This window comes from Dendrobates tinctorius, unplaced genomic scaffold, assembly GCF_039654945.1.
Source record: "Dendrobates tinctorius isolate UK_male_01 unplaced genomic scaffold, ASM3965494v1 ptg000348l, whole genome shotgun sequence".
In the NCBI taxonomy this organism is placed as follows: Eukaryota; Metazoa; Chordata; class Amphibia; order Anura; family Dendrobatidae; genus Dendrobates; species Dendrobates tinctorius.
The window spans coordinates 1936741-1956551 of record NW_027362014.1 but is presented as its reverse complement, the minus strand read 5'-3'; the positions used below and the strand labels follow the sequence as shown (position 1 = coordinate 1956551).

The window sequence follows — 19811 nt, the reverse complement described above, 5'->3', positions numbered from 1 at the left end:
TCCCAGTATATAGAGGGTCTGGTAGAGTGTTCCCGGTATACAGCAGGTCTTGTTGGGGGTTCCCAGTATACAGCAGGTCGTGTGGGGTATTCCTGGTATACGGTCAGTCTTGTGGGATGCTCCTGGTACACCGACAGTCTTGTGGGGTGTTCCTGTGATATGCCGGTTTTGTGGGGTGTTCCGGGTATACGGCAGGTCTTGTGGGGTGTTCCTGGTATACGGTAGGTCTTGTGTGGAGGAAGAGTCTGCTGCAGGTGTATGTGTGCTGCAGGAGCTAGGAAGAGAGGAAGAAACTACCACCTGGGACTTTTTGTCTACCCCTTCTCAGCAAAGAAAAGGCATTGATTGGACTGGATCCTGGGGCTGGGCCCCCCCGGCTTCCACCTGTCGGTCCAGGCCGGCGGGAGGCCACAAGAACCGGCTAAGGAGTCAACCCGGTCATGCGGATCCCTGGATGGAGCAAGCCTGGGGCCTCAGACAAGGACCTCGGGTGTACCCCAGGACCCCTGAAGCCATGGCGGCTCCTCCCAGAGGTAAGGGACTGGCAAAAGTGCAGTGGCGGTGCCCCATGACTGGGGCAGTAAGGGAGCGCGGGAGCTTGTCACCACCTACGGTTCCCGCATTCACATGCACCTCTGCGAATACGAAGAGGCCGCAAAAAAGCTGCGGTTTTTCCAGGACAGGAGGAATTGAGGGAAGCAAGAGACAAAGCAAACAGAGCCTATGGCTCAAAGAGATTGGACCTCTCCGTCATGGGGAAGAGGCAGAAGGGGTCCATCCAGAAGCTAGAGGAAAAGGAGGGCAGTCATTCTCACCGGCAGCGGCTTCTACCAGGAAAAGCTGGAGAACAATGACCGGTTTAGAACCCTGATCGGTGGGGCTCCTGGAGGTGTCACGGACTCCCAACCATGTGGAAGAGGAGGATGATTAAAAGGAAGAGGTATGCGAAGAGATCAGGAGGATGGAGAAGGAGGAGTTAGCTGATCCCGATAATTCCTCCCAATATGAAAGTTTGGATGAGGAGATTGTAGAGCAGCCTAGAGAAAAGGGTGGAGGTGCCTGTCATGAATTTCTCATGGATATAATACCCCACACAGCTTTCGTTTCCACTTTCAGTTCCAGTTAGGAACTTGTAGCTCTCTGGTGCTCCCCTTATCCTCAAGTCAGTCAGGAAACTGCACCTAGTGTAATTAAGGCTGCCCTGTCACGTACTGGCTAGCGGGCACTCTGCAGTGAGGGTGGTATGTATATCATCAGTCCCAGGCCGGGAATACACACATAAACCTCTGATCCATCACTGCCAGGGTTCCCCAATACCACCAGGACGCTATGCTGCCACCAGTTCCTCGTTTGATACTAGCTTACAGTATATCGGGTCAGGAACCAACCCACAGGTAGCGTGATTTGGTGCGAAGTACATGTCGGAGAACGAAACTAGTACATTTATAAGTTTACTCCAGAAAATATAGGCAATGTTCTGCCTTCATACACTTTGACACGGTGTGCACTCTAGCATACAGCATAAACCACCTTCTATCTTCCAAAATAAGCAGACCGTTCTCTGTAGTCTAACTTGTTTATTGGTGAAGAGTATAGAACATGCGGTAAAACTATAAAGAATACAAGCGACATGGGTAAGTATTGGGCAGATGATCACACAGCTAACACAATTACAGGAAGTATAACAATGTGATGCAAACTTCACATGGAATACACAGGTGTCTAATTACATCCACTGAGCACTGGCTGCTGTACAGTTAATAACATCTCTGAACAAACTGCATTGCAAGAAAGATATTAATCTTACCAGGTATGCTTTACCCGGATAGGAGGACAGATAAACACGTGTGTCCTTATGAAATACACAGAATAAAATGGCATCTTCCTCATCCCAGAATGCATTGCTACAATCCCACTTGGAACACTTCTGTTAAAGGCGCAGGCTGTAAATGCTATTTAAATGGTATCTGTCACCTCTTTTTTTTTTTAATATGAGCTGCCGACACCGACATCAGGGGCTTATCTACAGCATTCTGTAATGTTGTAGCTAAGCCCCCGATGTAACCTGAAAGATAAGAAAAAAGAGATTATACTCACCGGGGGGTGGGGCGGTCCGGTGGGTGTCGCGGTCCAGCGCCTCCCATGTTCATACGATGCCGTTCTCTTCTTTCCTTCCTGTCGTGGCTCCTGCGCGGGCGCACTACTCTCCCTCAGAATACTGCAGTGCGCAGGCGCCAGAGCCACGACAGGCAGCAAAGAAGAGGACGGCATCGTATGAAGATGGGAGGCGCTGGACCGCGACACCCACCGGACCCCGCCCCCCCGGTGAGTATAATCTCTTTTTTCTTATCTTTCAGGTTACATCGGGGGCTTAGCTACAGCATTACAGAATGCTGTAGATAAGTCCCTGATGTCGGTGCCGGCAGCTCATATTAAAAAAAAAAAAGGGTGACAGATTCCCTTTAAGACACAACTATAAATTCAGCCACCACTAGATGGTGCTAACCAGAATGATACAAACATATTTACCCTGTATTCAGAGAGCAGAACAGGCAGTGTAATACAAAAGATATTACAAAAGGAGACACAATACAGTATGTACAGACAGTTACAAATAAAAGGGATTAAGATAAGAAACTTACTCTCAGTCACAGGTAGGGCGTGTCGATGAGGGGAGGAGAATCTTCCCAAGGAAAAATTGTTCATCAGCACAGCATGATGTTTCGCTGGCTCTCTAGGCATCTGACACCTCCACCAATTCAGGGTTTCAGTTTTATACTAATAATAATCTATATTTATATAGCACCATCACATTCCGCAGCGCTTCACAGTTTAACAGTTTCAAAACACAAGTCATAAGTAACAACGTTAACAATACAATAATTAAAGCAAAATAAGACAAAATCAGCCGCCCCTGCTGGTGAGAGCTTACAATCTACAGTGAGGTGGGGGAGATACAGAGCACAGGGGTGTATCTACAATGAAGGTGCAGCCATCTTGTGGGAATGGGGGATGGATGGAGATAGTGAATGGGCTACACACGCACACTTACACAGAGAATGACTGTGATTAGTGAATGTGATAGGCCGCTCTGAACAAATGTGTTTTGAGGGAGTGTCTGAAACTATGCAAATTGTGGTTAGTCCTAATTTCTTGGGGTAGAGCATTCCAGAGGATAGGAGCAGCATGGGAGAAGTCTTGGAGTCGGGAGTGGGAGGTACGGATTAGTGCAGAGGTTAGTTGAAAGTCGTTTGCAGAGTGCAGCGGTCGGCTAGGCCGATAGACAGAAATGAGGGAGGAGATGTAGGGGGTGCCGCACTGTGAAGAGCTTTGTGGGTGAGAACAAGTACTTTGAATTGGATCCTATAATGAATGGGCAGCCAATGTAAGGACTGGCGAAGAGCGGACACGTCCGAGTACCGATTACCCAGATGGACGATCCTGGCTGCTGCATTAACGATGAACTGGAGAGGGGATAGTCGAGTGACGGGGAGGCCAATTAATAGTGTTGCAGTAATCCAGGCGGGAGTGGATCAATGCTACAGTGAGGGGTTTTGTTGTTTCCTTGGTGAGAAAAGGGCGGATTCTAGAGATGTTCTTTAGGTGTAAGCGGCAAGAGCGGGAAAGAGATTGTATATGGGATGTGAAGGAGAGATTGGTGTCAAACATAACACCCAGACAGCGCACCTGCTGCCGGGGTGTTATTGTGGTACCACCCACGGAGAAGGAAATGTCAGATTTAGGGAGGTTAGTAGACGGCGGGAGCAGAAGAAATTCAGTTTTGGAGAGGATGAGTTTCAGATAGAGAGCGGACATGATATTGGAGACTGCGGACAGACAGTCACTGGCGTTCTGTAGTACAGCGGGGGTAAGGTCGGGGGAAGACGTATATAGCTGTGTGTCATCAGCATAAAGATGGTACTGAAAGCCAAATCTGCTGATGGTCTGTCCAATTGGGGCTGTGTAGAGAGAGAAGAGAAGGGGGCCAAGGACTGAGCCCTGAGGTACCCCGACAGTGAGAGGAAGAGGAGATGACGTGGAGCCAGAGAACAAAACACTGAAGGAGCGGTCAGAGAGATAGGAAGAGAACCAGGAGAGAGCAGTGTCCTTAATGCCTAGTGACTGGAGCCTAGAGAGTAGGAGATGGTGGTCAACAGTATCGAAAGCTGCAGATAGGTCAAGAAGAATGAGCAGAGAGTGGTCTCCTTTACGTTTTGCTGTCAGAAGGTCATTGGTCACTTTGATGAGTGCAGTTTCAGTCAAATGTAGGGGGCGGAAGCCGGACTGTGAAGGGTCTAGAAGGGAGTGAATGGAGAGGTAACGGGTAAGGCGGGAGTAAACTAGGCGTTCCAATAGTTTAGAGATGAAGGGGAGATTGGAGACTGGTCTGTAGTTGTTTGTGCAGGATGGGTTGAGAGCAGGTTTCTTTAGTAATGGAGTAACGATGGCGTGTTTGAAGGAGGATGGGAAAATGCCCGAGGAGAGAGAGAGATTATAGAGTTTTATGCATGGCCCCCAAACCTAGGGACTCCTCCCTTGCTGACCTCACTTGGTGGGCTGTGTTAGAGGACATACGCCCCTTTTGAAAAATTATTAAAAACTCCTATCTTCCATATCTTTGGCTGGGGGGCTCACAGGGCGACGATAGGGGCATTACATTTTCCCCTGCGATGTGACCATTCTTTTGAGACCAAATATGACATGTCTGCAAGTTACTGGGGGGCAGAAACTATTTCCCGGGACTCTGATGGCCATACCGGTTGCAAAACGTTGCCGTGCGTAGCCTTAATTTCCCTGATCCTGGAAATCTATTTTTCCTGTCTCTAGGATTATTGTGTGTTATTAAATTCGACCTGGAAAAGACAAGGAAAATCTGGCGGGAAAAAAAGAAAACCCACACTTAACTAACCAGAGCAATAAAAGTGACCATCTGCTGAAGGGAGGGGGGGTGGATAGAATTTCACAGAGGCAGACTGAGGGGGCTGCAGCTGCGAGGGGGATCGCTTGTGAGATTGGTCTCTCACAAACCAATCGGGGGGGGGGGGGGGGGGCAACAGGCAGCCCTGGATGTGTACCTAGGATATTAGGAAATAACTTACATTTTCCTGACAGTTTCAAATATAACAAAAGGAAGAAGAGCGTAAAAAAAACCCCTTCCCAACCCACAACCGTGAAAGTGCCCAAATAAGGGCTCCCCGGCTCCCCTCTGATCGCCCTCCCCAACCGATTCCAAGCTCATCGATGGAGGATGGGACAAAAGAGCCGGGGGCAACATCTGATGGGCTTTCAGGGAGTGGCGGGTCCCTCCTCAGGAAGATGGACGTCCTTCTGGAGGGGGGAAATCCCCTGGAGTCCAGGAAACAAAAAAAGATGGACACCTCAGTGTCCCTGGAAAGGAGGGTTGGGCCAGATACCACACATACATAAACCAGTGTGCACACATACACCAGCGATGCACGCATACACCAGCGATGCACACATACACCAGCGATTCACGCATACACCAGCGATGCACGCATACACCAGCGATGCACACATACACCAGCGATGCACACATACACCAGCGATGCACACATACACCAGCGATTCACGCATACACCAGCGATTCACGCATACACCAGCGATTCATGCATACACCAGCGATGCACGCATACACCAGCGATGCACGCATACACCAGCGATGCACACATACACCAGCGATGCACGCATACACCAGCGATGCACACATACATACACCAGCGATGCACACATACATACACCAGCGATGCACACATACACCAGCGATGCACACATACACCAGCGATGCACACATACACCAGCGATGCACACATACATACACCAGCGATGCACACATACACCAGCGATGCACACATACATACACCAGCGATGCACACATACATACACCAGCGATGCACACATACACCAGCGATGCACACATACACCAGCGATGCACACATACATACACCAGCGATGCACACATACATACACCAGCGATGCACACATACACCAGCGATGCACACATACATACACCAGCGATGCACACATACACCAGCGATGCACACATACACCAGCGATGCACACATACACCAGCGATGCACACATACACCAGCGATGCACACATACACCAGCGATGCACACATACACCAGCGATGCACACGTACATTAGTCACATCACCAGGGATTCACACGTACATTAGTCACATCACCAGGGATTCACACGTACATTAGCCACACATACACCAGTGACACACATGTACATGAGTCAGACACACGCATACACCAGTGACACACACGTACATCAGTCAGACACCAGTCAGAGTGGTGGTTTCCTCCCGGTGCCGCTGCCTGAACACCTGTGGAACCAGTTTCTGGAGCGACGGCTGGGATCAGCAGGGCCTCTATATGGAGTCTGGACGATCTCGTCTGGTTTGTTGCTTTGAGATGTAATTATTACTGATCACATTTCAGGGGGCAGAATAATGTGGGAACGCCTCGCACTCCGGCTCTTACATGTCAGGTTTATGGACGGGTGCGTGAGGCTTGCCAGCAATATGATGAGGCCTCACCATGAAGGGATGAAGGAATACAATGCCGCCATGCCTCATAGCCATAGACCCGGCTGGCAGCTTGGGTCGGGGCCCAGAGCCCGTAAGTATGTCGCCAACTGTACTTACACTGTGGATGTCTGAAGCCAGACTAGGATTCATCCAACAGTTTGCCATCAAAATCTGGAGTAAACATATTTGAAATGTCACAATTTTTTGACCAACTTGCAGATGCAAAACAAGTTGTGGTGATTTCTGTGAAAACAGACTTCCGGCCAGGGACCAAGACTGGAGCTCAGACTAGTCGGGCTCTTCCCAGCGCTGCTAGAGGCGACTGACAGAGGTGATCCACACAATGGAGAGTCTGGGACAGGCTCAGAAAGACTTGGTGCAGACCACTGTGTTCAGCAGATTCCAGGTGGACCCCAAGCCTTCACCCTACAGGGATGAGGTCTTATAACAGGGTCCACCTGATTACTTCCACAGAAGGGCTGCCGGCCAGAGGAGCAAACCAGAGGCAGGAGCGGTGGTAACACGAGGTCAAAACTAAGAAGTCACGTCAGGGCACAATCAGGAGGCAACCGGGTGGTGGAAACACAAGCCCAAAGCCAAATCCTTTACAACGTAGTCCTTAGAGGGGCCCATTTATCAGACAAGATATACCCCAGAAATATGTACCTAGCTGATGAGGCCATAATATCAGGAGGTTACCCAGAGAGGACCACATGGTCGCCCCTGAACATGTCAGCATTCTGAGTAACAGGCAGACATTACAGAGCCCGAAACATATTAGTACAGGGGAAGCCAAGATCTTTAGACACTGCAGAACCACAAACAATGAAGGCCTGAAGCCGCAGATTCCTCAAGGTAAGACAGACAATTTTGCAGAATAACATGGCGGCACCCTGTCATGGTCTGCTGAGTTTCTGGGATTAGGTGGTTTTGGGTTAACCTGGACGGCCTCACTCTGGGATTCTGGGAGGCTTCTTATAGCCTCATTGTAGGGTCATTCCTTGTCGCTTATACTCTGACCCTTGGCCAAGTGTGTGTGACCCTGCTGTGTTTGTACTTTGTGCCTGTGCTTCTTTACGTCTGTCTGGTTCTGATTTGGCTGTGTCCCTGTTACGAGTTTTGCCTGCCCCTCTTGTACTTTGCTGCCCTCTCTGTGTATGACCCCTTGGCTACATCCTGACTATCCGTTCTGTCTAATCCTTTGGTGCTGTCGTGCTATCTCATGCTTTGACCCTGACCTGATCTGGTTTACATCCCTGTCTATGCCCCTTGGTAACATTGTCCTGTAGTTACCCTTCTAGGAGTTTTTCTTCAGCTCCTAGCTCTATGGTGCTTAGGCCACGCCCCCTGCAGTCAGGTGCTTCAGGTCCTATCTGGCCTGAAGCAATCTCTCTCTGCTCCTGCTTCCTCTGGGGGACTTGTGGCCGGCTTCGCCCCCAGCAGTCAGGTGATTCAGGTCCTGTTAGTCTGAAGCAATCTCTCTCTGCTCCTGCTTCCTCTGGGGGACCTGTGGCCAGCTCTGCCCCCAGCAGTCAGGTGCTTCAGGTCCTGCAGGTCCTGTTTGTCTGAAGCAATCTCTCTCTGCTTCTGCTTCCTCTGGGAGACCTGTGGCGGTCTCCGCCCCCAGCAGTCAGGTGCTTCAGGTCCTGTTTGTCTCAAGCAATCTCTCTCTGCTCCTGCTTCCTCTGGGAGACCTGTGGCCGGCTCCGCCCCCAGCAGTCAGGTGCTTCAGGTCCTGTTTGTCTGAAACAATCTCTCTCTCTGCTCCTGCTTCCTCTGGGGGACCTGTGGCCGCCTCCGCCCCCAGCAGTGAGGTGCTTCAGGTCCTATTTGTCTCAAGCAATCTCTCTCTGCTCCTGCTTCCTCTGGGGGACATGTGGCCGGGTCCACCCCCAGCAGTCAGGTGCTTCAGGTCCTATTTGTCTCAAGCAATCTCTCTCTGCTCCTGCTTCCTCTGGGGGACCTGTGGCCGGCTCCGCCCCCAGCAGTCACATGCTTCAGGTCCTGTTTGTCTGCAGCATGCATCTTCACCGCTCCACAGGTATCTTTGGGCACAGTTTGTTTCACTCAAGACACGCGCACTGGCTCAGTGAGCAAGTGCAGTGCGGTGTTTCTGACACAGCCTCGGACTTACATAGGAAGAGTTAGGAAATGGGAACTAACATTTGTTGAGTGAATCCAGAATGAAACATGGTGAAGGGCTGGGCCGTTCATCTCTGAGTCAGTGGCCTAGAGTCTAATCCTCAGCAGGATGTCGCCCTTGGATTATTCCCACAGAAGGGCTGCTGGCCGCAGGAGCAAGCCAGAGGCAAGAGAGGTTGTCACTTGAAATAAAAACCAAGAAGTTACATCAGGAACAAAATCAGGAGGCAAGCGTGTGGTCGAAATACAATCTGAGGTCAGACAACAGGATACACAGACTACCACACAAGAGCAGAAGATGGGATAGACCAGGTCTAGGTGCACTAACACCAGGCTGCTGGGGTTTATATAGGAGAGGAGCCGCAGCCAGCAGAGAGCTGAGGAGGTACCAGTAAACTGCAGCTAAACATAGGTGGACAGGAAAAGGGACAACAGGTCTCAGCAATCTAAGTGCTGAACTACCACACACATGACGTCCAGCAGTGGCCGTGATATTAGTGCAGCCTGACCCTAACTGCCAAGGCCGGGGATGCAGTCTGGATGAACGGCCATAAAATATTCCTATCCTTTACTTCTAACACTCCGTCGTCACCCAATAGTGGAAACCCCAACGTAAGGCTTTAACGTTATTACTGGTGTACAGACCACCACGCCGCAACTCCTCCATCACTGCTGACAACCAGGGCGTGCACGTATGAGGTTGTCAGCTCCCCCTCCTGGTGCTGGCTGGGGGGTAATATCTGCAGTCTGGATATGATGAAGCCCCCTACAGACGCACGGTGCAGGAATATCTCATCACCAGACGGAACCTGCAGCCGCTGCAAGAACATGCGGTTACCATGGAAACAGCAGTAACTAATGTCCCACACATCAGACTGTCCGCTCCGGCGCCCAGCAGTCTTGTCTGACATCAGACTGTCAGCTCTGGGACCCAGCAGTCTCGTCTGACATTACACTGTCAGCTCCCGGGCCCAGCAAACTTGTCTGACATCAGATTGTCAGCACCAGGGCCCAGAAGTCTCATCTGAGATAAGCTCCGGGGCCCAGCAGTCTCGTCTGACATCACACTGTCAGTTCAGGGGTACAGCAGTCTCGTCAGACATCAAACGGTCAGCTCCGAGGCCCAGCAGTCTCGTCTGACATCAGACTGTCAGCTCCGGCGCCCAGCAGTCTCGTCTGACATCACACTGTCAGCTCCGAGGCCCAGCAGTCTCGTCTGACATCACACTGTCAGCTCCGAGGCCCAGCAGTCTCGTCTGACATCACACTGTCAGCTCCGAGGCCCAGCAGTCTCGTCTGACATCACACTGTCAGCTCCGAGGCCCAGCAGTCTCGTCTGACATCACACTGTCAGCTCCGAGGCCCAGCAGTCTCGTCTGACATCACACTGTCAGCTCCGAGGCCCAGCAGTCTCGTCTGACATCACACTGTCAGCTCCGAGGCCCAGCAGTCTCGTCTGACATCACACTGTCAGCTCCGAGGCCCAGCAGTCTCGTCTGACATCACACTGTCAGCTCCGAGGCCCAGCAGTCTCGTCTGACATCACACTGTCAGCTCCGAGGCCCAGCAGTCTCGTCTGACATCAGAATGTCAGCTCCCGGGCCCAGCAGTCTCGTCTGACATCAGACTGTCAGCTCCCGGGCCCAGCAGTCTCATCTGACATCAGACTGTCAGCTCCTGGGCCCAGCAGTCTCGTCTGACATCAGACTGTCAGCTCCTGGGCCCAGCAGTCTCGTCTGACATCAGACTGTCAGCTCCTGGGCCCAGCAGTCTCGTCTGACATCAGACTGTCAGCTCCGAGGCCCAGCATTCTCTTCTGACATCACACTGTCAGTTCAGAGGTCCAGCAGTCTCATCTGACATCAGACTGTCAGTTCAGAGGTCCAGCAGTCTCGTCTGACATCAGACTGTCAGTTCAGAGGTCCAGCAGTCTCGTCTGACATCAGACTGTCAGTTCCAAGGCCCAGCAGTCTCGTCTGCATCAGACTCTCAGCTCCTGGGCCCAGCAGTCTCGTCTGACTTCAGACTGTCAGCTCCCTGGCCCAGTAGTCTCGTCTGACATCAGACTGTCAGCTCCCGGGCCCAGCAGTCTCGTCTGTCATCAGACTGTCAGCTCCCGGGCCCAGCAGTCTTGTCTGACATCAGACTGTCAGCTCCGGAAGCCAGCAGTCTCGTCTGACATCAGACTGTCAGCTCCGGGGCCCAGCAGTCTCGTCTGACATCAGACTGTCAGCTCCGGAGCCAACAGCAGTCTCGTCTGACATCAGACTGTCAGCTCCGGAGCCAACAGCAGTCTCGTCTGACATCAGACTGTCAGCTCCGGAGCCAACAGCAGTCTCGTCTGACATCAGACTGTCAGCTCCGGAGCCAACAGCAGTCTCGTCTGACATCAGACTGTCAGCTCCGGAGCCAACAGCAGTCTCGTCTGACATCAGACTGTCAGCTCCGGGGCCCAGCAGTCTCGTCTGACATCAGACTGTCAGCTCCGGAGCCCAGCAGTCTCGTCTGACATTAGACTGTCAGCTCCCGGGCCCAGCAGTCTCGTCTGACATCACACTGTCAGCTCCGGGGCCCAGCAGTCTCGTCTGACATCAGACTGTCAGTTCAGAGGTCCAGCAGTCTCGTCTGACATCAGATTGTCGCCTCCCGGGCCCAGCAGTCTCGTCTGACATCACACTGTAAGCTCCGGGGCCCAGCAGTCTCGTCTGACATCAGACTGTCAGCTCCCGGGCCCAGCAGTCTCGTCTGACATCACACTGTCAGCTCCGGGGCCCAGCAGTCTCGTCTGACATCACACTGTCAGCTCCGGGGCCCAGCAGTCTCGTCTGACATCACACTGTCAGCTCCGGGGCCCAGCAGTCTCGTCTGACATCACACTGTCAGCTCCGGGGCCCAGCAGTCTCGTCTGACATCACACTGTCAGCTCCGGGGCCCAGCAGTCTCGTCTGACATCACACTGTCAGCTCCGGGGCCCAGCAGTCTCGTCCGACATCAGACGGTCAGCTCTAGAGGCCGCCGGACACATCACCTACAACCCCCATCATCCAGCTGTGTCGTCCACTCTCTGTACAGATAGCACAGGAAGTGAGAAGTGCAGAGAGAAACTTCTTCCTACCAGCCATGATACTGAGGACCCTACAGAGCATCTGGCACACCAGTCAACATGAACAAGAAGTGCTGCAGTGTAAAGCAATAGTCATGTGTGAGCGGAGCGCCGCTGGGGCGGTGATTGAGGTTTAATGCAGGCAGTTGGTGCCCCATGATACGATGTAGACCAGCGAACGAGCCGGCGGCGGCAGTGACACACAACGGAGCCCGAGAAGGACGTCCCAGACCCTGCATGGAGAATAGTCTAGTGGATTGCTGCTGTCCAAAGTGTCTGCGGATGGAGGCGCCAATCTCCAGACTCTGCTGTGGCCACTTCTTATGCCAATCACACTGCTGCCAGGTTGGGGCTGTGGAGACAATGTACCCCCACAAGTTGGAGACGTGCGGTGACCAAAAACTTCAGGCTGAGATATGACAAGAGCTGAGAAGAAGGAATCAGAACGCAGAGGAGATAATCATCTTCTGACAAGTCTGGACTGAGTCCATCACTGAGCGGCCGCATTCCTCTGCCCGGCTAAATACATCTCATAGGTATCACGTACAGCCACTGTACCGCAACGACATATGTCCTATCACTATGTCCCCAGGGAAAGAGGAGGACATCCCCAATGTCACCAGAGAACGAACACATCCCCAATGTCACCAGAGAATTAGGAGGACATCCCCAATGTCACCAGAGAACGGAGGACATCCTCGGTCACCACAGAATGAGGACATCCCCGATGTCACCAGAGAACGCGGAACTAGGCATCCCCGATATCACCAGAGAACGAGGAGGAACATCCCCGATGTCACCAGAGAATGAGGAGGACACCCCCGATTTCACCACAGAATTAGGAAGACACCCCCGATTTCACCACAGAATTAGGAGGACCTCCCCAATGTCACCAGAAAACGCGGAAGAGATCCCCGATATCACCATAGAAAGAGGAGGAACATCTCCGATGTCATCACAGAATGAGGAGGACACCCCCGATGTCACCAGAGAACGAGGAGGACATCCCCGATGTCACCAGAGAACGAGGAGGACATCCCCGATGTCACCAGAGAACGAGGAGGACATCCCCGATGTCACCAGAGAACGAGGAGAACATCCCCGATGTCACCAGAGAACGAGGAGAACATCCCCGATGTCACCAGAGAACGAGGAGAACATCCCCGATGTCACCAGAGAACGAGGAGAACATCCCCGATGTCACCAGAGAACGAGGAGAACATCCCCGATGTCACCAGAGAACGAGGAGAACATCCCCGATGTCACCAGAGAACGAGGAGGACATCCCCGATGTCACCAGAGAACGAGGAGGACATCCCCGATGTCACCAGAGAACGAGGAGGAAAACCGCAATGTCACCAGAGAATGCGGAAGACATCCCCGATGTCACCAGAGAAAGGAGGACATCCCCGATGTCACCAGAGAATGATGAGATGCTGAATTTTCTGTGCAAAGAGAATCAAGTGAATTATGCCAAGTACTGCCCATACAGTGGGGTTGGGGACCCAGATCTGCACAGGGGCCCACCGGGGGATTTCCCTTTTACCCTATGGGCCAGTCCGAGCCTGTGTGCAGGCCCGTCTGAAGTTTTCCAATGAGCACCTGGATGATTCTGTGAGTTGTGGCTCAAAGAGAAGCACATTAAGGTCATGTAGTGGCCTAGCCGGTCTCCAGACCTTAACCCCATAGAAAACTTGTGGAGGGAGTTGAAGCTCCGAGCTGCCAAGCAACAGCCTCAAAATCTTAATGATTTAGAGATGATCTGCAAAGAGGAGTGGACCAAAATTCCTCCTGACATGTGCGCAAGCCTCATCATCAACTACAAAACACGTCTGACTGCTCTGTTTGTGTCACGGAGTGACTGACCTAGTGTGACACAACCCAAGGGTTGGTCGGTCACCAAACAGCACAACACACAAAGGAACACCAGGGACACTATTACAACGGTGGGCCCTGTCAATAGGGAGCGGGGGAATGGACACCTCCTGCACTCACCTGAGGATGTGCCCTGATCTCACTATCGTCCCTATATGGGTTCAATCACCCCATCGCCGAGCAGGATACCTAATCCCTCACTTGCCCTGCTCTTATCCGCACACGAGTTCCCCCCTCCCAGTGGAGGAGGCCGAGTCCCCCCCCTCCAGTGGAGGAGGCCGAGTCCCCCCTCTGGCCCACCATATCACTGTAGCTGTCGTGTGGGCCACGTTGGAGGTTCCGAAACTTTTTTCAGTAAACCTCAGGAGTCAGATGGTACTTCTTTATCAGGGCCTGCTTGATGGCCTCAGTTTCCATCTTGGTCTTGAGGGAGAGAAGCAAACGCCTCCAGAGCTTTTCCTTTGAGCCCTGGGGTTAAATATCGGGCCCATTGGTTCTCGGGCAGCTGGTACTGTCTGCAGGCTTTTTCAAATCCGAACAGAAAAATGTCCAAGTCCCTGTCCTTTTCCATCACTGGAAAGTGCTCTGGCTGGGGTTTAAGGAACTCAGCGTTGCTGGACTCACTGCTGGGCTGGAAGACCTCTGGTCCTGGATTCGGGCTGTCTCTATTTCCGCTCCCTCTGGGCTCTCTCAGCCTCTCGCTGGGCTTGGGCCTCTCGCTCGGCCCTCTTAGTATTGCTGGATCAGCTGCAGACGTCTCGCCTGATCCTCTGCGGGGAATTTTTCCAAGGCCATCTGCAGGCGCAGGTTTACAATACCCTGGTTGCGAGTAGGGCTGGCAGGCATCGGTTGGACCTCCACAGCAGCACCACCTGCTCTTGAACTGGATTCTGAACCACATAGCATCAGGGCAGCAACCAGTTGGGCTTTGCCTGTGGAGTCAATCTGTTTATGCATGCAAAGGGCAACAAGAGTGTCCTTGGACTGCTGCTTATACCAAGCCTCTCCCAGCGTAGCCATAATTGCCAAATAAAAGATAGTACAGAAAAACAAAGAAGGGCAGGGGGTAACTGCTATACACACAGTATTGTCTCAGCACTAATAAACACTGAGTTCGTTCCCCAAAAATTTTTGCGCAGGGTCCTTGCAAGAGCCGTGCTAGCTTTTAGTGAGAGGAATGATTGCTCAAACCAGATCACTAATGCTCTATGATCCCACCACTCTGCCATCAATATGTCAGGGAATTACTTGTCTATCCTACTCTCAATTCCGGTTCGGAACTTGCAGCTATCTGGCGCCCCCCTTACCCTCAGGTCAGTGAGGGAACTATACCTAGGATAAAACCTGCAAAAGACAAAGTTAGCAAAAACCCTGCTGTAACTAAACAAGTAAAAGCAAAAGTGCAACTAAATAATACAGTTTTTAGTAATACTGTTTTTGATCAAAAGTAGCATGAAAGCCATCCTACCACGACACGGTAACTCTGTTCGGGATAGTCCTACACTGTCTAATATTAAAAACCTTGCCTTGTGTCAAAGTTGACTTCAATGTGTGAACCTAGGATAAGTAGTCGCCAGAAAGGCTGCCTTGCCGTGTACTGGCTATTGGGCACTCTGCAGTGAGGGCGGTCTGTATATCCCGTCTCAGGCAGGCAATACACACATAAACCTCTGTTCTGTCACTGCCAGGGCCTCCCAAATCCCCAGAACACTTTGCTGCCACTCCTCCTTTGATTTTAAAACCAATATCGGGACAGGAACCCCCACACAAGATAGCGTAGTTTAGCGCGGAGGACGTGGTGGGTTGTTTGTGGCGCCCCTGAGGGTTCAGTCACCACAGAGGTACTGCACCTCCTCCTGAGGTGTGGTACCCCACCATCCAGGTAAGGTGGAGATACCTGACCACGCTCCAACACCTGCACCCCACACCACATAGTAGTGTAGCAAAGCACCCTTTGGTGGCTCCCTGCTTGGAACACGAAGCGTGCTGGGAGGCGGGTGGAGTTTAGTTTTGCACCAAAAGAGCGGGAAGAGTGTAGGATTGGGTCAGTTTGTCACAGGAGTCAGACGAGGTCAGTCTGTGAGAGGAGATCCCTGGAGTGGGATGGATGAAGGGAGTGCTGCAGCCGACCTCAGTGACCTGGAGCTGCTGGCACTGGAAAGGAACATTGATAGAAAGCCTGACTCTCCATAAGAAGGAAAGGATTAGTACGGAACGTGAGAAGAAGAGAACTAAGGATTAGGCTTAGAGGAGAACCCTTCCCAAGTTCTAAGCGCAAGGCCGGGGTCCGGTCCCCGAGGTTGTATGGATACTAATGGTCCTGCAGCAGACACCAGAGGAATAGAAGTTGTCACTTTATTCCCACACCAGACTTGGGGGCACAATAGCAACGATAGTGAGCCGGGACTAGGTAGTAAGGAGTCCCCGAAGCAGAGTACAGCTGTCTGCCGTACAAGTAGAGTTCATAGGAACATCTGACATGAGGAACTTCAGTGTAACTCAGTACTGAGAGTACTTCACTAAAGGCGCTATAGAGGAGACGTTCAGAAAGGCACATATGTTGGCGGAGTGTTGGAAAGGAGTACTTCATCTTGCCTGGAAGTTGGCTGAGCTCCTGACCCAGAGGACACGGCGCGGATGCGGGCTCTTGTGCCACAACAGACTGTGAGTAAAGCTTTGGAACTAAATGCCCTGGTGTCCTCCACTTATTCCTGCGCCAACACACTCCGCACTGCTACATCCCCTGCGCCTGACACTACACCATCTACGTGTCACTTCACCTACTCTGCCCTGGGACTACAGCACTGCCTGTGGAGGGCTATAACATCATTGCTGCACCCCACCATCTGTCCCGGAGGATCTGTCTGCAGCGTCGGCTTAACATCTTCATTGCCGAACACCACAGGTGGCGTCACGAACTATTCATTCATGAACTCTAATCATCATAAGCACACTGAACATTCACCCATTGGTTACAATGGGCGCCCAGGGCCACGGGCCGGGTCACAGCTACCGTGACAACCCCCAGTGAAATCAACGGGCCGGCTCCGAGTACCCCACAGCCCTGGGAGGGCGACCCATTGTTCATAGAGCAAGGAAAAGGAAACTAGCAAATCTTATATGTTTACTTAAAAGAAGATAGGTAGTGTTTACAAAAAGACAAAGATATTACAAAAGGAGACAAAATACAGTATGTACAGACAGTTATAAACAAAAGACGATTAAAATAAGAACTTACTATGTTTCAGTCACTGGTATGACGCGTCGATGGGGGGAGGGGCGCCTTCCCCAAGGGAAAATGGTCCATCGGCACAGCTCCATGGCTGGCCCTCCTGGATCTGACACCCTCCTGAGTCAGCATCGGAGCTTTATACCTTTCCCTTGCTGACCTCACTGGGGGGGGGTAAGCTAGAGGATATACGCCCCCTTTTAAAAGTTCTTAGAGAAGTTTATCTTTCGCATCTTTGACTGGGAAGCTCGTAGAGTGACGTCAGGGTTATCTTATGTTCGCTTACAAAATTATCTTTCTTTTGATACTAAACATTACATGTCTATATTACTCGGAGGCATATAGACTTTTCTCGGTTTCTGGTGGCCCCAGAAGTGGCAAAACGCTGCTGTGAATAGCTTTAATTATACCGATCCCGAAAATATAGGTTTCCTGTCTCTAGGCTTATTGTGTGTTATTAAATTCTAGGGTGATATCAGGGTCAGGGAAGGGGTTCTGGGGTCATTTCAGGGGTCCTGGGGTGATATCAGGGTCAAGGAAAAGGTACAGGGGTGATATCAGGGTCAGGGAAGGGCTTCTGGGGTCATTTCAGGGGTCCTGGGGTCATTTCAGGGTCAAGGAAAGGGTACAGGGGTGATATCAGGGTCAGGGAAGGGGTTCTGGGGTGTTTTTTTAGGGTCAAGGAAGGGGTCCTGGGGTGATTTCAAGGTCAAGGAAGGGGTCCATGGGTGATTTCAGGGTAAGGAAAAAGGGTCCATGGGTGATTTCAGGGTCAAGGAAGGGGTTCTGGGGTGTTCTTTTAGGGAAAAAGGGTCCGGGGGGGATATCAGGGTCAGGGAAACGTTCCTGGGGTGATATCAGGGTCAGGGAAGGGGTCCCAGTGTGATATCAGGGTCAAAGAAGGGGTCCCAGGGTAAGAACAGGGCCAAAGAGGTCAGGGTCCTTGGGGTCATACCAGTATGTAACATGGTTTCGTGGATGACACCAGTACAGGTTTGTGCAGTGACGTCCGGCAGATTTTTGTCCAGTGAAAGTCCTGATACAAGCCTGGTTTCGGACTGATCTCCGACTCATTGATTTGGGAGACGGTTCAAGGTCAGGTTCTGTCCTGGGGGTGAAACGAGAGTCAGGCTCACAGTTTTGGGATGATTTCAGAGCCTTCGGATTTGGGGAAATTTGTTTTTTATCCTAGGAGTGATATCAATGTATGGTGTGTGGTTTGGGGTCATACAGGTGTTACTTTTTGGGGCGATTTCTGGATTAGTGGTATCACAGTCGTGTTCCCGGTATGGGAAGAGACCACGGTCGGCGTGGGGTGAAAGCACGGTCGATCTCCCATTATGGGATCACGGCTGGTGTGGGGGTCAGAGCGCTGTTGGTCTCTTGGTGTGGGGAGAGCTCACGGTCGGTGTGGGGTGAGATCACGGTCGGTCTCGGTGTGGGGTGAGATCACGGTCGGTCTCTCAGTGTGGGGAGAGCTCACGTTGGTGTGGGGAGAGCTCACGTCGGTGCGGGGTGAGATCACGGTCGGTGCGAGATCACGGTCGGTGCGGGGCGAGATCACGGTCGGTGCGGGGCGAGGTCGCGGTCGGTGCGGGGGGAGGTCGCGGTCGGTGCGGGGGGAGGTCGCGGTCGGTGCGGGGTGAGAGCACGGTCGGTGCGGGGTGAGATCACGGTCGGTGCGGGGCGAGATCACGGTCGGTGCGGGGCGAGATCACGGTCGGTGCGGGGGGAGAGCGCGGTCGGTGCGGGGCGAGATCGCGGTCGGTGTGGGGTGAGAGCGCGGTCGGTGCGGGGGGAGGTCGCGGTCGGTGCGGGGGGAGGTCGCGGTTCTTTGCGGGGGGAGGTCGCGGTCGGTGCGGGGGGAGGTCGCGGTCGGTGTGGGGGGAGGTCGCGGTCGGTGCGGGGGGAGGTCGCGGTCGGTGCGGGGGGAGGTCGCGGTCGGTGCGGGGGGAGGTCGCGGTCGGTGCGGGGGGGAGATCGCGGTCGGTGCGGGGGGAGGTCGCGGTCGGTGCGGGGTGAGAGCACGGTCGGTGCGGGGCGAGATCGCGGTCGGTGCGGGGGGAGGTCGCGGTTGGTGCGGGGTGAGAGCACGGTCGGTGCGGGGTGAGAGCACGGTCGGTGCGGGGGGAGGTCGCGGTCGGTGCGGGGTGAGAGCACGGTCGGTGCGGGGTGAGATCGCGGTCGGTGCGGGGTGAGATCGCGGTCGGTGCGGGGTGAGAGCGCGGTCGGTGCGGGGTGAGAGCGCGGTCGGTGCGGGGTGAGAGCACGGTCGGTGCGGGGGGAGGTCGCGGTCGGTGCGGGGTGAGATCGCGGTCGGTGCGAGATCGCGGTCGGTGCGGGGTGAGATCGCGGTCGGTGCGGGGTGAGATCGCGGTCGGTGCGGGGTGAGATCGCGGTCGGTGCGGGGGGAGGTCGCGGTCGGTGCGGGGGGAGGTCGCGGTCGGTGCGGGGTGAGAGCGCGGTCGGTGCGGGGTGAGAGCGCGGTCGGTGCGGGGTGAGAGCGCGGTCGGTGCGGGGTGAGAGCGCGGTCGGTGCGGGGTGAGAGCGCGGTCGGTGCGGGGTGAGATCGCGGTCGGTGCGGGGTGAGATCGCGGTCGGTGCGGGGTGAGGTCGCGGTCGGTGCGGGGTGAGATCGCGGTCGGTGCGGGGTGAGAGCGCGGTCGGTGCGGGGTGAGAGCGCGGTCGGTGCGGGGTGAGAGCGCGGTCGGTGCGGGGTGAGAGCGCGGTCGGTGCGGGGTGAGATCGCGGTCGGTGCGGGGTGAGATCGCGGTCGGTGCGGGGTGAGAGCGCGGTCGGTGCGGGGTGAGATCGCGGTCGGTGCGGGGTGAGAGCGCGGTCGGTGCGGGGTGAGATCGCGGTCGGTGCGGGGTGAGATCGCGGTCGGTGCGGGGTGAGATCGCGG

General features: G+C 53.5%; 1 long non-coding RNA gene across 1 annotated transcript in view; it reads right to left on the bottom strand.

Annotated features, from left to right (window-relative positions):
* LOC141075028 (uncharacterized) overlaps positions 1-18679 on the bottom strand; it is a 49063-nt gene extending 30384 nt beyond the window's left edge. The window contains exon 1 of the long non-coding RNA XR_012227262.1: positions 16916-18679. This is a non-coding gene — a long non-coding RNA (uncharacterized lncRNA). The remainder of the gene's footprint in view (positions 1-16915) is intronic.
* Between the last annotated feature and the right edge of the window lie 1132 nt (positions 18680-19811).